Consider the following 18,571-nt stretch of genomic DNA (forward strand, 5'->3'; position numbering starts at 1 on the left):
ATTTCCTTGAGCTGGGAGTCCAAGTACTGCCTCTGGGGAGGGGGTTAGCAATCCAGAGCAAAGAGATTCTCTGCACCACAGTTCCCACTGTACCTCATTCCCAAAAGGAAACACTGGCTCTGGGGTGAGCACCTGGAACCCCTGGAATCTCACACCGCTCAAATATTGGGGGTGGCATGCAAGAATGTCATAGTTAGAAAGCAAGAAATGTGTGATTACAGATATATCTGCCTGCCTGCCTGTATATTTAGCCACAACATCAACCAAAGGCAATTTATTTAGTAAATAAAGGAGAAATCTTATATTTTGTTGCTCTAATAAATGAGGACAGTGATTTTTAGCATGGTGTAAGTGATACATGCATCACTTTAATCTGATGCTTAATGTTTTAGTTTATTAAATATGCCCAGTGTAAATAACAACTCCCGTGCTTATCGCTTTTCATTTCTGAAAAGCAGTTGAGGCACTTCTGTGTCATTACTGAATTATAGATTGCCTTGAAAAATGTTGTGCCTGAATTAACTCTAACATAAGTATGCAGTTTTCTCAGGTTAATTTTGAGTTGCCCCAAATTTAAATGGCTCCTATGCATGTCAACAGGGTGATTTGGGGTAGTCGGCTTGCTCCTAACATCATTCTTTGCAAGTCAAAGTCAGCTGTCTTAGCTGGATGTCAGAGCAGGGCCTGTGTGGTCTCCATCTCAGGGTCCTTGAAGACAGACATGGAGACTGTGAATCATGATCACTGTGTTGGCAAGTTGTACCACAACAACCATCTGAATTTAGTGGAGTCATGAATGGAAATCAGATTAACTGGTACATTTAAATGATTCTGCATGGGTCCAATAGACATTAAAGTGCAATCGGTAGGTGTGCAAGAGCAATATGGATAGGATTTATGCAGCCTGTGTGTGTGTGTGTGTGTGTGTGAGAGAGAGAGAGAGAGAGAGAGAGAGAGAGTGTTCCACCACCCACAGCATGGTGCTCAGGTTCTGGTGTGAGACAAAAGTATTGCAAACTTCTCAGAACCAGGGGCTGGGTCACTATCAGGATCAACGTTTAAGTAAATAGGAAGTCACCCCAGAAGCCAAAACAACAACTGTCAATTTCAAGACAGGAAAGTCATCAAATATGAGGTGATTGGTTAGAAGGGTGTCAGAAGGGAGAATCAGAAGGGATGAAACTCTCCCAAGACACTTGGAGGTTATTTAAAATCACAGTAATGGACAACGGCAGTGCTATTTTCTTCTAGAAAAAGAGGTGCCGGAACTCACCATGAACGCCTCCCTTGTTTTCTTGTAATGGCAATGGTGCCCACATGAGAGGTGCTGGAACTGAGTTCCGGTGAGTTCCGGCTGAAAAAAAGCCCTGGACAAGGGGTTAAGGTAAGCATGGAGGACAGGCCTATCAATGACTATTGGTCATGATGATGCGATGGTCCTTCCTGGTTCAGAGGAAACATGCGCTGAATAACTGGGTTTTCAACCCTGCTTGGGAACTCCCCAGGAGCATTGGAGAGCCCCTGCTGGATTACACGGACTGTTAGTCTGATCCATTTCAGCTCTTTTTATGTTGTTCATAATAGGCACTCTTAAATCATGGTACACAGAATGGGAGAACTAGGAACAGAGCGGCTATTACTGTTCTCATGCATGGCTGCCCAACCTATGAAACTGCCATAACGCCAGCAAACCCTGCCTGATTTCCCTGCTGCATTGGTTATATTAATCCTTTTATCTCATAGTTTGCATTCAGGCATACTGGACAATAAAATAAAGGAACCATGGCAGTCTTAAGCTATTTGGGCCAGTTGTCCTTCCATGTCATCGAGAGAAATGAGAGAAGAAAGAGCATCAGTAACTTAGCACACATCTCATTCACTCTGGGCATCAGTCAGAATTGATTGCAATGATTTGCCTTGCATTAAAAAAATTTTGATTTGTTAAACCAAGGCAGGTCATTACAGTCCATTGTAAATTAGTTGTATTGCAGACGCAAGCTAATATATTGCAAACATCAAAGCAACAAAACCGGACTTCATGGGACTTCCGGATTAGCGCCATCGGCGAAATGGCGGAGTTCCTCCGACTGGAGGAACTGTCTCCGTGGAAACTGGGTCTACCCGCTGCGGCGAAGGTGGGGACCCGCTAGAAATCCCAGGTGGAAGAAGCCTGGGAACGTGGGGTTCGGCAGAGCACCAGGAGCGCCTCCCCTATTCGCAGAGAACCCCATTTTGGGGCTCCGGAGCGAAGGAGGGTGATCGGTGCGGTGCTGCGAACTGACTGCTATTTTCACGGAGGGAAGCCGCATTGCCATTGCCGGAGAGCGCTGACTTTTTCCTGTCGACAATTGGATTCTAAACAAGTACCCGTGAGTAGAAACGGAAAATTGGATCAAGAAATATTTTAATTTGGCACCGAAGCGGGAAGGTTCAAAACAGGAAGTCCGCCTTCCGCTTTCTGTAAATAGACTGAAGCAAAAATCTTGTAAGCTAATAGCCTGGAAAGTCGCTTTACAAAGGTCGAAATTTCCTTCATTCATAACCATTAAAACCCCCTTGGAAGCAGGAGAAAAGGGGGGGGGGAATTAAACTGTTCAAGCCTGCTGGAGAGGGAGTAAAGGAAAATAAGCTTCCACCGTCTCAAACCTGGGAACGGGGTGCCAGAGACAGAAATTATCGGAGACGTTCATTGACTGTGAATGGAACATTTTGACAGATAGCAAGAAAAAAGAGAAACAAATTGATTCCACTGCTGCCTGTTGCATTCTAAAGAAACAAAATATTAGAAAACTGAAAGTAACTTTCTTTTGTTGGACATGATTTAAAAAGATGGACACAAATAGAAATTGTATCCTCTAGAGGGAGCTTGTCAAATTGTTGCTGCAGTTTACTTGGGGACTTCACAGCTGCGAGATTAACATCGTGGGACCAGACTGTGACCTTGAATAAAAATGTGTTTGGAAGAAGTCCTGGTGCTTGCTTTTTGCAAGACAAGTGCTTTGCTGGAGCAGTTGCATGAGAAGGTGGATTTGATGAATGAGAAGTTGGATTTGATGACTGTTGCAACTAGTGAATGTGGACAAATAGGGAATAGTGACATAGAAATTATACAGGGACCAATCCAGGAAACTGGTTCGACTGGGCAAATGCAAGGGCAGATAATAATGGAGGAAGCTATGGTGCTACCTCAAGCAACACAAATGGTGAGACCCGAGGCCCTGTTTTGGAAGAATGAACTTGAATTAGAACTGAAGGAATCTGGAGCTGAGGAGGATCTCAACTTTGGAGAGATTTTGAAATATGCTGTTAAAGATCTTTTGGATTATATTGATGACTGTGGGGAGTGGGACTGTGGGGAATGGGCTGGTTTGACGTGGGGAGATGGACATGAGTATGGATGGAAATTCCCCGGAGACCTACTCCCTAAGGAGAAAGGAAAGAAACTAAGAAAGAGACCAACAAAAGACAAGGAAAAGTGCAAGTATAAACAAGAAGAAAAAGATCTGCAGAGGGGGCAGAAGGGGCATGGAAGAGATTTAAGAGCCTCGGATATCAGACTACCAGGTTGATGGACTAGATGGAATTGGATAATAAGGACTGACAGAACCCGAGACCAGGAAGAAGGGACGTTGGATGAAAACTGGAAGAGTCTATAAAGAAAAATTTTTATTTTGGGAATTAGTGTAAAATTAATGAATATTAGGGAGAATGTTGGAATGAAATTGTCTGGCTTTAGCAGAAATAATATAAGGATAAATAAGTATTAAGTTTTAAAGTTTTAAGGTATTTCATGGTATTTTATGCTAAGATAAGGTTAAATAAAGTAAGGTAAATTGAACATCAGAATATGGTGAAAGATGGATAGGATGTATAGAGTTAATTAATTGGTTATAAGCTAAAATATAGAAAGGATTTGCTGAAACAATGATTGAATCAGGATACAAAAAAAGGGAGGTGCGAGGAAGTCAGGGAAATAGGCAGATGAAAGATAGGATATGGAATGACTGATTTGTTTTTAACTATTTTTATTTTTATTTTTCTGTATTTTGTATCTTTTTGTCTTTTTTTTCTCTTCCTTTTTTCTGCTTTCTCTTTTTTATATTTTTGTATTTCCTCTGAAATTTTAATAAATATTATTATAAAAAAACAAAACAAAACCGGACTTCATCTGCCCCACCTGCAATGAAACATATCTCCTGTATCAACCTCTACAGCCACAGCAGGCGCTGTAACTCTCCAGTGGCTTGACCCCAGAAGGCACACTTCCGTTGTCTCCTGAGACAGACAGATGCCAATGACAACAACCAAAAAGAAGTGAAATATACATCTAAAACCTTGGAAGATATACACCTGGGGAGAAGCAGTTTTAAATAAACAAGTGATGTGCTTTTGTTGTAAATACCAGGAGAGCTTGCTCCTATTATAGAAACAAGAAGTTCCTATTCAAACTGGCTTTGTTAGCCACAGGCAATAATACATTATCAAATAACAGAGCAGTCAAAATCAAGGCTCCATCAGGCTGGTGGAGATTTGGGTGGAGCGGAAGTGCTCCTTCCCCTGCCCAGCTCCACCAGTCTCAGCTGGCAGCAGAAAGCACATCTGGGAAAGAGTGCTGCAGTGCACCTGCCCAAACAGCTGGTGGGTAGAAGCCAGTGGAACCCCTCACCCCATGAAACAGGGCATTTTGGAAGCAGAAGCTCAGGCCCCTGAGAGCTGATGAGGCAAAGGAACTCCCTCCCCCCACTCCATCCCCAACCCTGCCCCAGCCAATGTGTTGCTGCAGTGGAACTAAGCTATACAGCTGCCAATAAAAAGTTTTAAATATGTTGCGAAGTGCATTATACAAATGCGGCACTAGATGGCGAAAGTGAGCTATGCAAAATTCAATGTGTTTTCCAAAACGTTTTTTTTAAAAAAAGCATTTTCACAGCGTTTTTTATATGTGTGTAGATTCCACCTTGGTCGCACTGCTTCATCAAGCCTCAGTGCTGCTGGCCAGAGGTTAGGATTTCAGCCTAAGTCAGTTAGAAGAGTCATGACTGCTGCAAGTGTTCATCCACGATAGTCAAATAGTAAGGAATATATCATTCCCCGCCCAACCTCAAGATGTACCATGTTCTTATTTCTGTCCCGTGAACTTCCTCCAGCTGGAGAGAGAGGAGCATCTCTCCCCACTGCATGCCACTGAAACCTCCATATCGTCTCACTTCCCAAATTCCATCTAAATATGTTAATTGGTTGAGTTTCCAATTTATTTCAGGCTGATGGAAGGGAGTAACATTTGTCAAGGGATGTATGATATTCTTGCCATGCTGGGGAAATTCCTGTAAACTAATGCAGCATAATAATACTAATAACAGCAGCCCATAGTCCCAGATGCTGTTTCATATGCATCCAGTCTTTGGCTAAGAACCACTTTTGTTGGTGCTTAGTACAGAGACTTGGGCTCTAGAGATTACTTTTATGTTCCGCATGAAGATTTTGCAGTATTATACATGAAGGAGCTTCTAAGCCAACATTCATATTTAATGCAACACATCCGTTTTTTAATTGTGTTTAGCTTTCTTTGTCTAGTCTTAACCACATTGGGAGGTTGTCCCTCGCATGTGCCTGGTAAGCAATTTATTTCACGACTCTCACGGTGCTGCCGACAGTATTTATAGGTAACAATCAATCACTTTTCAACAGGCAAGTCCCCACTGTGATGATATAATACAGCTCCATGTCACATAGACCAATCAGATCAGAACCTCTGGAGGTTTTGAGGCGCAGAGGAGAAAGTATTGCCAGCAATACTCAGTGGAAGAAGGCCAGAAAAAAACTCAGTTTCTGCATGTTTTGCTCTGCAAGATTATTATTATTATTATTATTTAAGATAACAAAATGCAATATAGAATTTTATAGCTATGTAACGATTTGACGATGGCTCTGACTGTTGTGTGGAAGCAGTTCATACCAAGACCATTATTTTATTTCTATATTTCTTAGACATGGGCACAGTCCATCTTTCTTCAGAAGCTTTATGAATAGAGCACGCGTAGTCTTTCCTGTGCCCCCGGACTGGGTTTATTCCAAAATGAGTACCCAGCACTGCATTAGAGCTTGGATATGTGTTATATTTGCCACATGGATGTTGCCACAAAGGGAATCTCTATGGACATCCCCATAAGTTTTAGAAGCACCTTTTAAAAAAAATTCTCTTGATTGCCTTACTCAGAAAGGCCACAAGATGGTAGTGCTCCAAATTTTCTTGAGAATACAGAGTGTGAAATTCAGTGAATCATTTCAGAAGTGTCTCTTCAGCTGCTGGATGAGATGAGAAGGAAAGAAAACATAGCTTGGCATCTTGTTCAAAATGCTCCTTTTTTCTTTTTTAATTCTGTGCAGTGGGGTTGCTTTGCCGTCAAGGCTGCTCCTCACACTGATGAGACAGTAGCAACTGACTAGTTTACTTACACGTAAGAGGATACTCACAATCGCTAACGAATGTCTCCTGCATATTGAAGCAAAGAGCAAATATGCACAACTACTTGGCATTTCAGAAGGTTTTTTTCTAAGTCACAATCATACTGGATTATCGTGCTCAGACCTTAATGAGTCATCTATCTATCTATCTATCTATCTATCTATCTATCTATCTATCTTCTTCTCCAAAGCAACACTTCAAACCCATAACGTCCAAGGAAACCCCTCTTCCCACTTCTACAGTCAGGGGCGTCTTGCCCATAGAGGCAAATGGCACGGAGCGCCAGGGCGCCAAGTTCTGGAGGGCGCCAGGGAAGAGGTGGAGGCTGGACGTGGCACCTCCCAGCATCAGCTTGCTGCCCTCGCCCGCCTCCACCATGCCATGCAGAAGCAGTGTGCGCCCGAAGCCTCCACCTGCCGTGGCCTCCGCGGCACAGGTGCCAAGGAAGAGGCAGAGGCTGGCTGCAGCACAGCACCTCCCAGCATCAGCTCCTCGCCCTCACCCGCCTCGCTGAAACAGCGCCGCGCCCAGAGCCTCCACCTCTCCCCTGCCGGAGGAACCTCCCTCCAGCCGCTGCCCGCCTCCTCCAGCCCTGCAAAGCTGCCAGCAGCACCCTAAAATGGTCAGCAACTCTTGGAAATGGGAAGGGGGGGATGCCGGAGGGATTTTTGCACCACAGCGCTGGATATACTTAAGACAGCCCTGTCTACAGTTCTGTAAGGACCCTTCCAGATGTTTGGAGAGAACATATGGCTTTGTGTATGTTCCATAAGATCCTGCTGAAATCCTGCAACTTTATATTGCAACTCTTCTGGGTTTATTACTTTTCCCTCTCTTGGTTCTAGTTGTGCAAGCAAGCCCCTCCAGGTAGCAATAATGTGATAGTAATGGGGAAGCATCGCAGAACAAATAAAGTAGAGTGGTTTGTGGACGGTCCATTATATAGGTCCTAATGTATTGTGTTCTTGTGTTGGTGACATGCTGTAGAATGCACCCTCAAAAAATGAAATGAAAGAAAACCCTCACCAGTCTGCAGAAGCCCTCAGTGTTTTGACTGGTGTTTATATGGCGGCTTTGTACTATGTTACCTCTGGCAGTACAAGATTATGCACTGACAGTACAGGTAGGTCATTAATATTTTGCAAGAGCAGAGTAGTCGCTGAGGGATCCCACAGTGATTTTAACAGTTCTTTGGTTGTGCTCTTTTTACACCATACAGCCACTGAGGCTACAGTTTGAAGTGGAAGACTGGCACCGAGGGGAGGGGTTCTTTAGTTGTATTTCCCTTCATACTGTTTTTTCCCCTGCTGAATCTCACATAAAAAACCCAGCTGGTTTTACCCCCTCTGTGGCAGACCCTCCAAGTGTCCCTATTTTCCAGGGGCAGTCCTGGATTTACAGAAGCCGTCCCAATTTCTGATTTGATCCCAGAATGTCCCGCTTTTCCTTAGGACATCCCTATTTTCATCAGGGAAATGTTGGAGGGTATGGAGTTATCCAACCCCGAGCCAAGGAGATAAGTAACTATACAACCTTTAGAAGACATCTGAAGGCAGCCCTGTATAGAGAAGATTTTAATGATTACTATTTTATTATAATTTTTTGTATGTTGGAAGCTGGCTGGGGCAACCCAGTCATATGGATGGGGTATTATTATTATTATTATCATTATTATTATTAATAATAGGACGTTCCTATTTTCATTGGAGAAATGTTGAAGGGTATGCTGTGGAACTACACACTGTGTGGTTCTGCCCACTGCACTAACTTATGCAGTCGACAAACTTGAAACACACGGCTCCAGAGAAACAGCTCAGCTGAGATCTTCTCTGTGGCATGGTACATTTTGGGACCAGGTGCCTTGATCATGAGGGATTCCTTCATGCAGTCAACCAACCCTGGTAAAAGAATAAGTGCTTAAAAGTTTGCCCTCCTCCAAAGGGTGTTGGTGAATAGGGACTGATCGTTTTAACAGGCAATCAAAATGAATGGTCAAAATTTGTGTTGTGCATTTGCCATTAAGGATTCAGTTAAAGTGTACTCTGTGCAGTACTCTTGGCCATGCCTACTGCTTGGAAAGAAGGTTAGAAATAACTTCCAGACCCCAAGAGTGGGGAAAGGCTATATAGCTCAGTGGCAGAGTGTCTGCTTTGCATGCCGAAGGTCGCTGGTTCAATCCCCAGCATCTCTAGGTAGGGCTGCTATGAACCCTGAGGAGCTGCTACCAGTTAGTTTAGACCAGTGTCTCCCAAACTTGGGTCTTCATCTTTTTTGGACTACAATTCCCATCATCCCTGATCACTGGTCTTGCTAGCTATGGGTGATGGGAGTTGTAGTAAAAACAACAACTGGAGACCCAAGTTTGGGAAACACTGGTGTAGACAGTGCTGAGCTAGATTGACCAATGGTCTGACTCTGCACAAGGCAGCTTCCTGTGATCCTAAGTAACTGGATAAATCCTGTGGATTCTGGCAGGGCCTTTTCTCTCACCACCCCATATATGAAAATCTCCCCCTTGCTGAAATACGAGAGCCTTCATTTCATCAGCATTGTTATTCCACTGAAAACACATCTGTTTAGTCAAGCATTCCCCTTAATTTGAACTTCCTAATCTAATTGTTTTCATTTTTCTTGTAACTGTTTTAATTGTTATGCTTTTTAATTGCCCTGTGGGGCATTTTTTTTGTAAATTTTAATTAAGGGTATTTTTATTGTTTCGATGGAAGCGTTGCATTACCAACTTTAATTTTGTGTCGATTTTATAATTGTACATGCCATTTTGGCATGTAAGCAGTATATAAATTGATAAATTATGGCAGTGATGCACACATACCTTTGATTCTAGCCTCATACACATACAACATCTATGGAATTTTCCCCAAGAAGTGCCCTGTGTAAATCAAAAACTTGCTTCCAATATTTTGATCAGATACAAAAAGGTATCTTCTTGCTATTCTATGCATTAAATAGCCTAGAATTTAGTTGTCTTCCAGGTGAAGTGTTTGGGTGTAACTGAAACACACATTTCACCATGCAGTGTTGCTACAATAAAAGACAAAAAACGCTGCCAATTTGCCTCCTTTTTTGCTTTTTTCTGCATTTGACTGCCACTCAGGCTGGGAGCTTAAGCTCCCAGAGGCACTGGCAGTGTTGCTAAGAGCAGAATTACATATCGCACAATTGCACCAGGGCCCCAGTGCTGATTCCATCTTCTGAGATCTGATTTGTATGTAAATACTCAGCAATCACCTCCAGGAAGAGAGAGATGGGAGGCATCTTTTCATCAGAATCTTTTGAAGCATCCTCACTATAGAGTTTAGCTGCACTGGGGTTTCCGGCCAGAAACTGGATTGGATTGGAAATGGTTTGCCTTAAAGATGAAGATTATTTGCACAGCTGGATTCATTCCCCTCTCCCAGTTTTCTTCTGTAACTAATTAAAATTATAATGAGGCTTAGACTCTTTAAAATACCAGTAGCATCATCCTGACCTCTAGATGCTGAATATTGCAGTGTGGCTTGTATGTTTGAGAGGGAATTATGCCCATATAAATCTCAACATGCTCCATTTAAAATTGCAAAAAGATTTCGGCGAAGTCATCTCCCATTTCTGAAGTCTCTGCCGGATGTGATCTTTCTTTCCCAACACCCTGACCAGGCATGCATAACCTGTGACTTTCCAAACCAAATGCAGCCTACCAGCCGTGTAAGGTGACCCTGCAGCAGGTCAGTAAGCCGCCTGGTTTTGCTGCCTGGGACAGCAAACACAAGGTGGGGTTGTCAAGTTTCTGTCAGATTACAATGGATGACTAATAGGTTGTGTTCATCCTGGTAGGGTAACAGGTTGTGCATGGCTATTCAAAGCTCCCTCTTTTTAAAGCATGCTAGTGACTGATACATGCACCATCATAACAGGGTTGTAGCTTGGGGGTGGTGAGGTGGGCTCCCTTCAGGGGCACAGATGGGAGGAGTGGCACAAAATTGGCTAATAAATATGTCTATAAATAAAAATATTGATCATTGCCTCATAAGAAAGGGTTTTAAATAGAGGGTGAATTGAATGGGGGGGTTGGAGGAGAGGCGGAAAGAAGAGCTAATTTATCAGTGGCTAGGGGGCGCAATCTGGACAGTTCTGCCAGGGGCACAAGATCACCCAGCTATGGCTCTGCATCATAATGGGTCAAAGAAGCAATGCCATCTCTGTCTCCAGGTGCATTTCATGCACAAAAATGCATTGTATCAGCCTCAGGCGGGAGCTCCTTGTCACCAGAGGCTAAACTGCCAAACATCAAGCGTGAGGACCCCCAGTGCTTGCCCCTTGTTCACAAAGTTTCTTCTCCCCTTGAAGAACATAGGAGCCATCTGCTCCCCACACTGCTTGCTAAAACAGGAAGATGGCTTAGTTTTGCTTGTGGTGGTGGTGGTGGAGGAGAATGTGTTGGCACAGTGATCTATCCTAGGACAAACCTTTCCCCTCTCTTCTTCTCTCTTTTGCTCATCATGCCTGTTGCAAAGAGGAGAGCTTTGGAGCAAGGAAAGAAAGGTTCTTCCCCAACATCCCTGCCATATATCCACCAACTCAAACCACTTTTAGAAAACCAGCAACAGGAGCTGTCCTTAAACACATAGGTTTTGGGTAGTGCTGGAGTGTGACAAAAATTCTGCCTTTATCCAAGTGGTACCACAGAACTGCTTATTCTTGTATTAAGGGAGAATTTTATATGCCAAATCTAGTTTTAAATAAATATCAAGATTTGGGGTAATTCAGCAGAAAGAAGAGAAAACTAAAGAAAATTGCAACAGACATTTAACTCTCACAGTGCCATTAAACGTCAAAATAATGTGCGCCATCAAATTGAATAGTCACTTCTGCTTAGTGGTATCTATAAATGTGTTTGAAAGATGATAGTGCATCCAGAAATATTTCATTTTCTGTTTGTGTTCCACAATCATCTTTGGAAAGCAAAATGTTCTGCAGTTTTATATTTGAATATTGATGATATGTGGTTTAATAGTTAGCCACTTTGAGTACCCTTGTGTGCGTGCAGGAACATATAAATTCATGCACCACATACATACTGGAGTCACCAACATAGTGCTTGGGGTTGCAGTGGTTCCTCTTGTTCTCTTGACACCCACAAAATATCTGAGACTTCCCCACCTCCCATTGCCCCCTTAGTCATGATGTAGCTCCCTTTTTCTCCCTTGAAAAGTACATAGGGCTGAAGGACAGAAGTGGCCAATGGGGGCAATGATCAAAGGACTCACCTAAAAACTCAAATGTGCCGATGCACCTAGAAAGGGTAGCAAACCTTTTATATGTATACGTTGGCAATAAGGTTAATGTGCATAACAGCTGACCATTGTACACTTTCACCTTGCCTCATGGAGAATGTGCTTGTAATCTGTCCGTATAGAGGGAATTGGAGCTTTGTCAGGGTCAAATCCAGAAGTGAGAATTCTGGAGCTGATATTGAATGCAAGGGGGACTGAAGCTGTATACAGAATCATCGAAATACCGTTACATATTTATACACCGAAAAGGGCTGTGTTCATTACTTTCCAGGTGAACATAAATGTGTCTGGCCTAACCATCCCACTTCGTTTCCTGTCCTACTGGCTGTGTTCCTAGCAAACCCAGGCCTAACCTGGGAAGAGGTGCCTAGTGGGAGGCAAGCGACCCTGGCAGATGATGTCTTGGCAAGCATCCCTTGTGGTATGCAGGGGGATGTAGGACATGCTCATTATCACAGTCTGTGGGGCAGTGGCAAAGCCTTACAGACACAAGAGCACACCTTTAGGAGTGGGGGACATTTTTCAGCTGTATTCCCTTTGGGGCATAACAGTGGAGGGCACATGCCAGGGGTGGGCAGAGCAGTGACTGTAGATTTCGTGTTTGTTCAGCTAATTTCTACACAGACTCACACACTTCTCTCTCCTCTCCCTCCATTCATGCGAGATGCATTAGCAAAGTTTAAGGACCACATCCCTGCTGAGCAAAAGGGCTAAGAACAGGTCTGAAACAGAACCAGATAAGAGTTGGTTGAGAAGGCTGCATTTGTCCTCCAGACAGGATATTCTTCATCCCTGGCCTAGACAATACACCTGTAACACACACAGGGATTCCTCTGCAGGCAAATCAATTTAGAAAGGGTGTCTTGGTGGTGGGGCTTTACAAACAACTGCTAGAATAACACAGGGAGTAGCTATATCGGTGAACCTCAAAGCAATTCACCTTGCTTAAGACTGGTAGCCAAGATGATGTTGACTTTTTCTCTATTTGGACTAAATACATGAGAAGAGAAGACTCCCTGGAAAAGACCCTGATGTTGAGAAAGATTGAGGCCACAAGGAGAAGGGGACGACAGAGGATGAGATGGTTGGACAGTGTTCTCGAAGCTACCAACATGAGTTTGACCAAACTGCGGGAGGCAGTGGAAGTCAGGAATGCCTGGCGTGCTCTGGTCCATGGGGTCACAAAGAGTCGGACACGACTAAATGACTAAACAATAAAAAAACATTAATTTGAAATCTGGGCATTGTTTTTTCCCTGTTAGCTGTTGGGCTGGGTAGAAACAGAGCTTGTCCAAAAAGAAAAAGAAGGAGTGAAAGAAATACATTTCTAAAGGGTAAGCAATAAACCTTGGCCTTTGTTCAACACTGAGCACACAGAGGCTTTCCGGCAACAAATCTCTCAGTGACTGAGCATCCAATCATTCTGAGTCACCTCTAAAGAGAGACTTACTGTAGATTGCTGTGTTGTGTTAATACTTTTCTGTATGTTGCTTCAGAAGGACAGTAGCAGCATATGATTTCCCCTACCCACCCCTAAAAAAAGTGAGAAAGGAAAGACTAAGTAGATCTTAACAGAAAAGCTCTCTCTCTCCCTCTCTCTCTCTGTGTGTGTGTGTGTGTGTGTTGTGTTGTTGCAGAGCCTTGCCTCTCACAGTGAATGACATAATTTTGTTCTTAGCTGTTCTGTAAACTGCTTCTGGTTTTTCAATAGCTTCCTTGGCCTCAGGAAAATTATTCCACATGGGGTCCCGAGCATTGAGAAAACTGATGGTGTGATTATGGAGTTGTGGGTACGATAATCTCTGTGTTGTATCCTTAGTTTTTGTTTAGTTTCACCTGTTCTGTACTCACCTAAAAATAAAATTCTGTTCATGGTCAATCCAAATTCTGCACCAATATCAGCTGAATCCTGTAGCCTCTATGGAGTGTGCCTGTTCATGTAGTTTCTTTTATTTTGTACTGTTTCTTCTCATGTGCCGGAGTGGGGGAGAGAGACACACAGAACTGCATTCACTCTGTGAACTGAAGCAGGATTCTTAGCAGGGGTGTTGTAAGAACAAATGGAAAAAAATACCTTGCCAATGACAGTACAAGCCACAGGAAAGCTCTCCTGAACATGCTCAGTCAGTAGAGCATGAGGCACTTAATCTCAAGGTCATGGGTTCAAGCCCCACGTTGGGCCAAAGGGGGTTGGACTAGATCACCCTCATGGTCCTGTCAAAATCTACACTTCTATGATTCTCTTAGCCCCTCTGAAATGAATGGGAGCTGCAAAAGAGGTCAAGTATTAGAACCCTGCCCACCCAGAGCTTTGCCCTGCCATTGCTTATGTGTGCTTCCTTCTCACTGAAGAGCATGGGAGATATTTCCATCAGATTCCCTGTGTATGGTTGAATGTGCAGATCATCTCTGTCAAAATCTAACAGCAGCTCCATATGCATTTAGACTTATGAAAAAGACAAGTAGGCACATAGTCAATCTTTGGAGAGTGTGGAGGTGTTGCATGGGGAGGACCATTGCTTCTGCACCACCTTTCAGTGCATGGAGGGGGGTCATGTAAAATCCACCCTCCCAATTGCTTATTTCCATTAAAAGTGAAGCTCTACCAGATTTTGATTTGCAATTTTACAGGCTTTGGGGGGGGCAGAGGGGCTGTCTAATGTTCTTTTGGGCTGTGGTCTGGTGGTTTGGCATCCCAGGGTCTGAATTATTATACCCACTTATACAGGAATTACCCCATAGGAGAAAAAAATGTATATTTGCTTTGGAAATTACCTTTTGTTTTAATTAAACATTGTAAGAGATGGTTTTAAGCTGTGCCTCACTTTAAGTGATCGACTTAACAAGCTCTCCAAGGCACTTTTTGAAAAGTTTACTATTTAAGTGTGAATTCTCAGGTGTCCTGTCTCTCCCCCCTCCCACCTCTGTGCTAGTTGGCAGCTTATCCCTGCACTCCTGTCAAGTTCCAGGTCCCTTGCCAGGAATGTGTGCTGCTTGATTTGAGAGTCCTTGGGAAAGCCAACCTCTTCCTCCACTCCTCTGCCCCCGCTACCTAGGTCAGCCTGACAGCCAGCCAGCAACAGTGGCTTTCCAGGAAATACACAGCATGCCAGAATCTGGGATGCTGTGGACGTATACCTATGAATAGAAGGAGAACATAGGTAGGATGGGGCCACTCAGATCCGCATCCATGCATGTTTCAAAAGGCTCCCTTCCTCCCACACAGTTGCCAACTTTTCAACTGAACTCTGTAGCCTGTCAACCAGTTCTGTCAATTTGTTCCAACCATGGCTCATAACAAGATAAAAGAAGAGAGATGTGCATTTCATTGTCCCAGGAATAATCAGCTGCACACCCCTATTTTTTGTTTGACCACACACTTGAAATCCTTCCATTCTATATACAGTTATTCCTCTCCCATCTTGATTTATGCTGCTTTAGATCTAACTTGGATGGGTGATTCCTTTCAATGTGAGTGCTTGAATTCCCCAGAATTTTAAAGGGGATCCCATCCTGTTAAATAAATCTTAGGCTGTAACCCTATACCTAGGAGTGAGACCCATTGAATGTGGTGGGGCTTACTTCAGAGGAGATATGTGCATCATTGTGTGGTCAGTCATTTAATTATGTAAGCATATTAATGGAAATAGGAGGGTGGATTTTACATGACTGTCTTAAACTTGCGTACAAATAAGACAGTTTCCTTCAAGAAGAAGAAAATGCATTATTTATTTGCTTTTCGCCAATGTATGTGCCATCTTTTAAAAAGCATTTTTTCCTATGTCAAAGGAGAGCACGGATCTCGTCTAAGAAGGCACCTGCTCTGATTTAAGAAGTGTTCTGATTTAAAATAATAATTATTTTTAAATCTGTTACCCCAAATTAATCAGAGCTCCCTTTGAATCAATCAAAGTGTTTCATCAATTTCAGCAGGGATTTCACACACACGTTAATCGCATATTTGCAACCATAAAAGGTGGAAAGCTGCTTTTTGAAAACAAAGTTGAAATTCACATAGCATTGAATTCCAAATGGACTTTTTGATCAGAGTTGGTGACAAACTGGATTGCTCTGCTCAAAAATGTTAACTTTTGAAGTTATATATGAAAAGTATTGAATATAAGGCACAGCCTTCAAGGTCAGTAGAGGACTCCAGAAAATTTGAAACTAATTCTTCTTATACAAAACAGCATCTTGCTATAATGGAAGGTAGAGAGAGTAATGCATAAAATTTGTCTTCAGAAAGGAAAACTAGATTGTGATGACAGGATCTAAGATGGAAAAGACCTATTAGGTCATCTTTTCTATTGCTCTGACAAGGGAGGATTGTTCTGTTCAGTGCATTTTTGAGTGTTTTAGCCAGTTCACTTCCAAATGTCTCAAGCAATGAGCTGTTCCTTGCAATACAACGCTTAAATGCAAAGCTACCATGAGAGGAAAAAGCTCTTCAATGTTCTTGAGTGCCATGAGGCAAAACCAAAATTAAAATCTTATTAAACCACATTCATTTTCTGGTCCTTACTCAAACATTCTTCTAACATCCATATACAGTGGTACCTCAGGTTAAGAACTTAATTTGTTCTGGAGGTCTGTTCTTAACCTGAAACTGTTCTTAACCTGAGGTACCACTTTAGCTAATGGGGCCTCCTGCTGCCGCTGCGCCACCACTCCGCAATTTCTGTTCTCATCCTGAAGCAAAGTTCTTAACCCAAGGTACTATTTCTGGGTTAGTGGAGTCTGTAACCTGAAGCGTCTGTAACCTGAAGCGTCTGTGACCTGAGGTACCACTGTATTGCAGTTAAATCTTATAAGAAATCTTATTTTACATTCCTAAGATCTGATATTTTTATATGCAAATCAAATTGCTGTAGCCGGATGTGCTTCAAAACCTGAGCGACTACAGCATAAACAGATTGGGTTGCCCTCCTAGATCCATCTTCAAGAGGAATAGCAGGACCTCAGTGTAGGAAAATGATTGCTTTTTTCTGCAAAGTACAGAAGGCAAAAGTGAAGAGGAATATATATGTGTGGCAGAGCTGAAAAGAATACCCACAGCCACAAATATATGCATTATTTTAAAACATCACCTTATCTTCTCATTTCACCATTTAATTTTGAAAGTGATTCCCCCCCCCACAAAAAAAAAACTTTGAGTTTGGGCTTTGGAACATTTGTCTGTGTTTTGAAGTTCAAGTTCTTAAGGACCTCTTGGCACCCCCCCCCTTTTGGTTACTTGTTGGTTTCTTCTTATGAATATTTTGGCAGGCATTAAATATAAACTCTCATAAGCCATGGGCTGTCAGTGATGAAATAGAATGTCGTCAATAAATGCTTTTGTCAAATGCTATCACCTGCCTACCTCCCAGTGCTGTCAGATCTCAAATGCCATTGTGTGTCATCTATCCAATAGCAATTATCAAAATATCAAGCACTGGAACTTGATGACTGTAAGATATTGATATAGAACTAACCATGAAACCCTTTGAATGTGATCCTGGCTGTGTGGCAGCCTCTCTCTAGTTATATAGCCTTTCCATGTGAGAAGAGATGCTGACTGCTGTGTGAAATACTCACCCAAATTCTCAGTATTCAGGTGGGCGGACCATGTAGACACTGATCCAGCTATGCAGGAGCTAGTTATGGAAAAGCAGATCCTGAACTTCTAGGTGTGCTTTGTGGCAAATATTTGAATATTGAGATGATACCTTGGTGGGGATATTTCGCATCCATATTTTCAAAGGAGGTTTGGGGAGGGGTGTGTGAAATTGATTCATTTCAGCTCTGAGGCACAGTTCTTCTATCCACATTCATCATGCAGCATTATCAGAGTTCTAACAAAATAGGTAATCTACTTTCATCAGTAGATGGTCCACATTATCGCGCATTGATTATTTAAAATGTTTAGGATCATCAAGTAACGTTATAGGTACTCCTTGGGGCATCTCCTTGGAACTGAAACAGTACACGTGGTCTTTAATGGATGCCTTCCGTAAACTAGCTGTACTACTTGGGATGGCCGCAAATCACATTTCGTTGGCATACTGAACATTTAATGGGCAGAAATGACTAGCAGGATCACGGCGTCAGTTTGTACGTGTTTATTGCAGACAGGAGAACAAATCTGTACAAGTTCAGCTGGCATGCAATGAGTGAAAACGTCTAAGCTGGAATGAACTCTTCACATTGAGCTGAATGTAAGCTGAGTGTCCTACTTTAGCATGTCCTCTAAAGATAAGGAATTAGGCACCATTTTCTGCAGTAGCAACAGGATGCTGTTTCTGGCTGGGAGAAGGGGTTGTTAGATGCATTGCAGTTACTTGCATAGGTCTCTCCAAACTGAAATGCTATAGAACCTGATTCCATATGACATGGTGCAAGACCCTGATCTTGTCAAGCAGCTCCTGTTGTAATTGAGTTTTGATGGAAGGTCCTCTTGAGTATTGGGACATCAGCCCTTCTATGCTATAAATTTATGAAAAAGGGGATGAAAAGGCATCATGCTTCCAGATGTCTTGCCCAAGCAACACACTCCTTAAATGAGCAGCTACATCAAGCCCTTGAATGGGGAGACATGCTGGAATTTGCTGGGCACATTAATATTGTCAATACATTGTATTTCATCTGGTATTTTTAGGCTTTGCCTCCCTTTGCTTTGTGTCTTGCCCAGGCTTTTGTTTGTTTTCTAAATTTGTATCCCATCTTATTTCTGAAGGCAGCTAATTTCTGTTTGAGAGGATATGGGGGGGGGATCCCTCCAAAATCCACTAAAATAGCAGGTGGAAACAGGAGTAAAAGCAGCCAAGAAAAATTC

The 18,571-nt window shown here is 42.7% G+C and overlaps 1 protein-coding gene across 10 annotated transcripts in view; it reads left to right on the forward strand.

The window, feature by feature from the left end:
* The window catches only part of ANK3 (ankyrin 3), a 336,323-nt gene that overhangs the window by 99,754 nt on the left and 217,998 nt on the right, over positions 1-18,571 (forward strand). The window lies entirely within an intron of this gene.

Source organism: Podarcis filfolensis (assembly GCF_964270895.1).
Source record: "Podarcis filfolensis genome assembly, chromosome: 5".
Taxonomy (NCBI): domain Eukaryota; kingdom Metazoa; phylum Chordata; class Lepidosauria; order Squamata; family Lacertidae; genus Podarcis; species Podarcis filfolensis.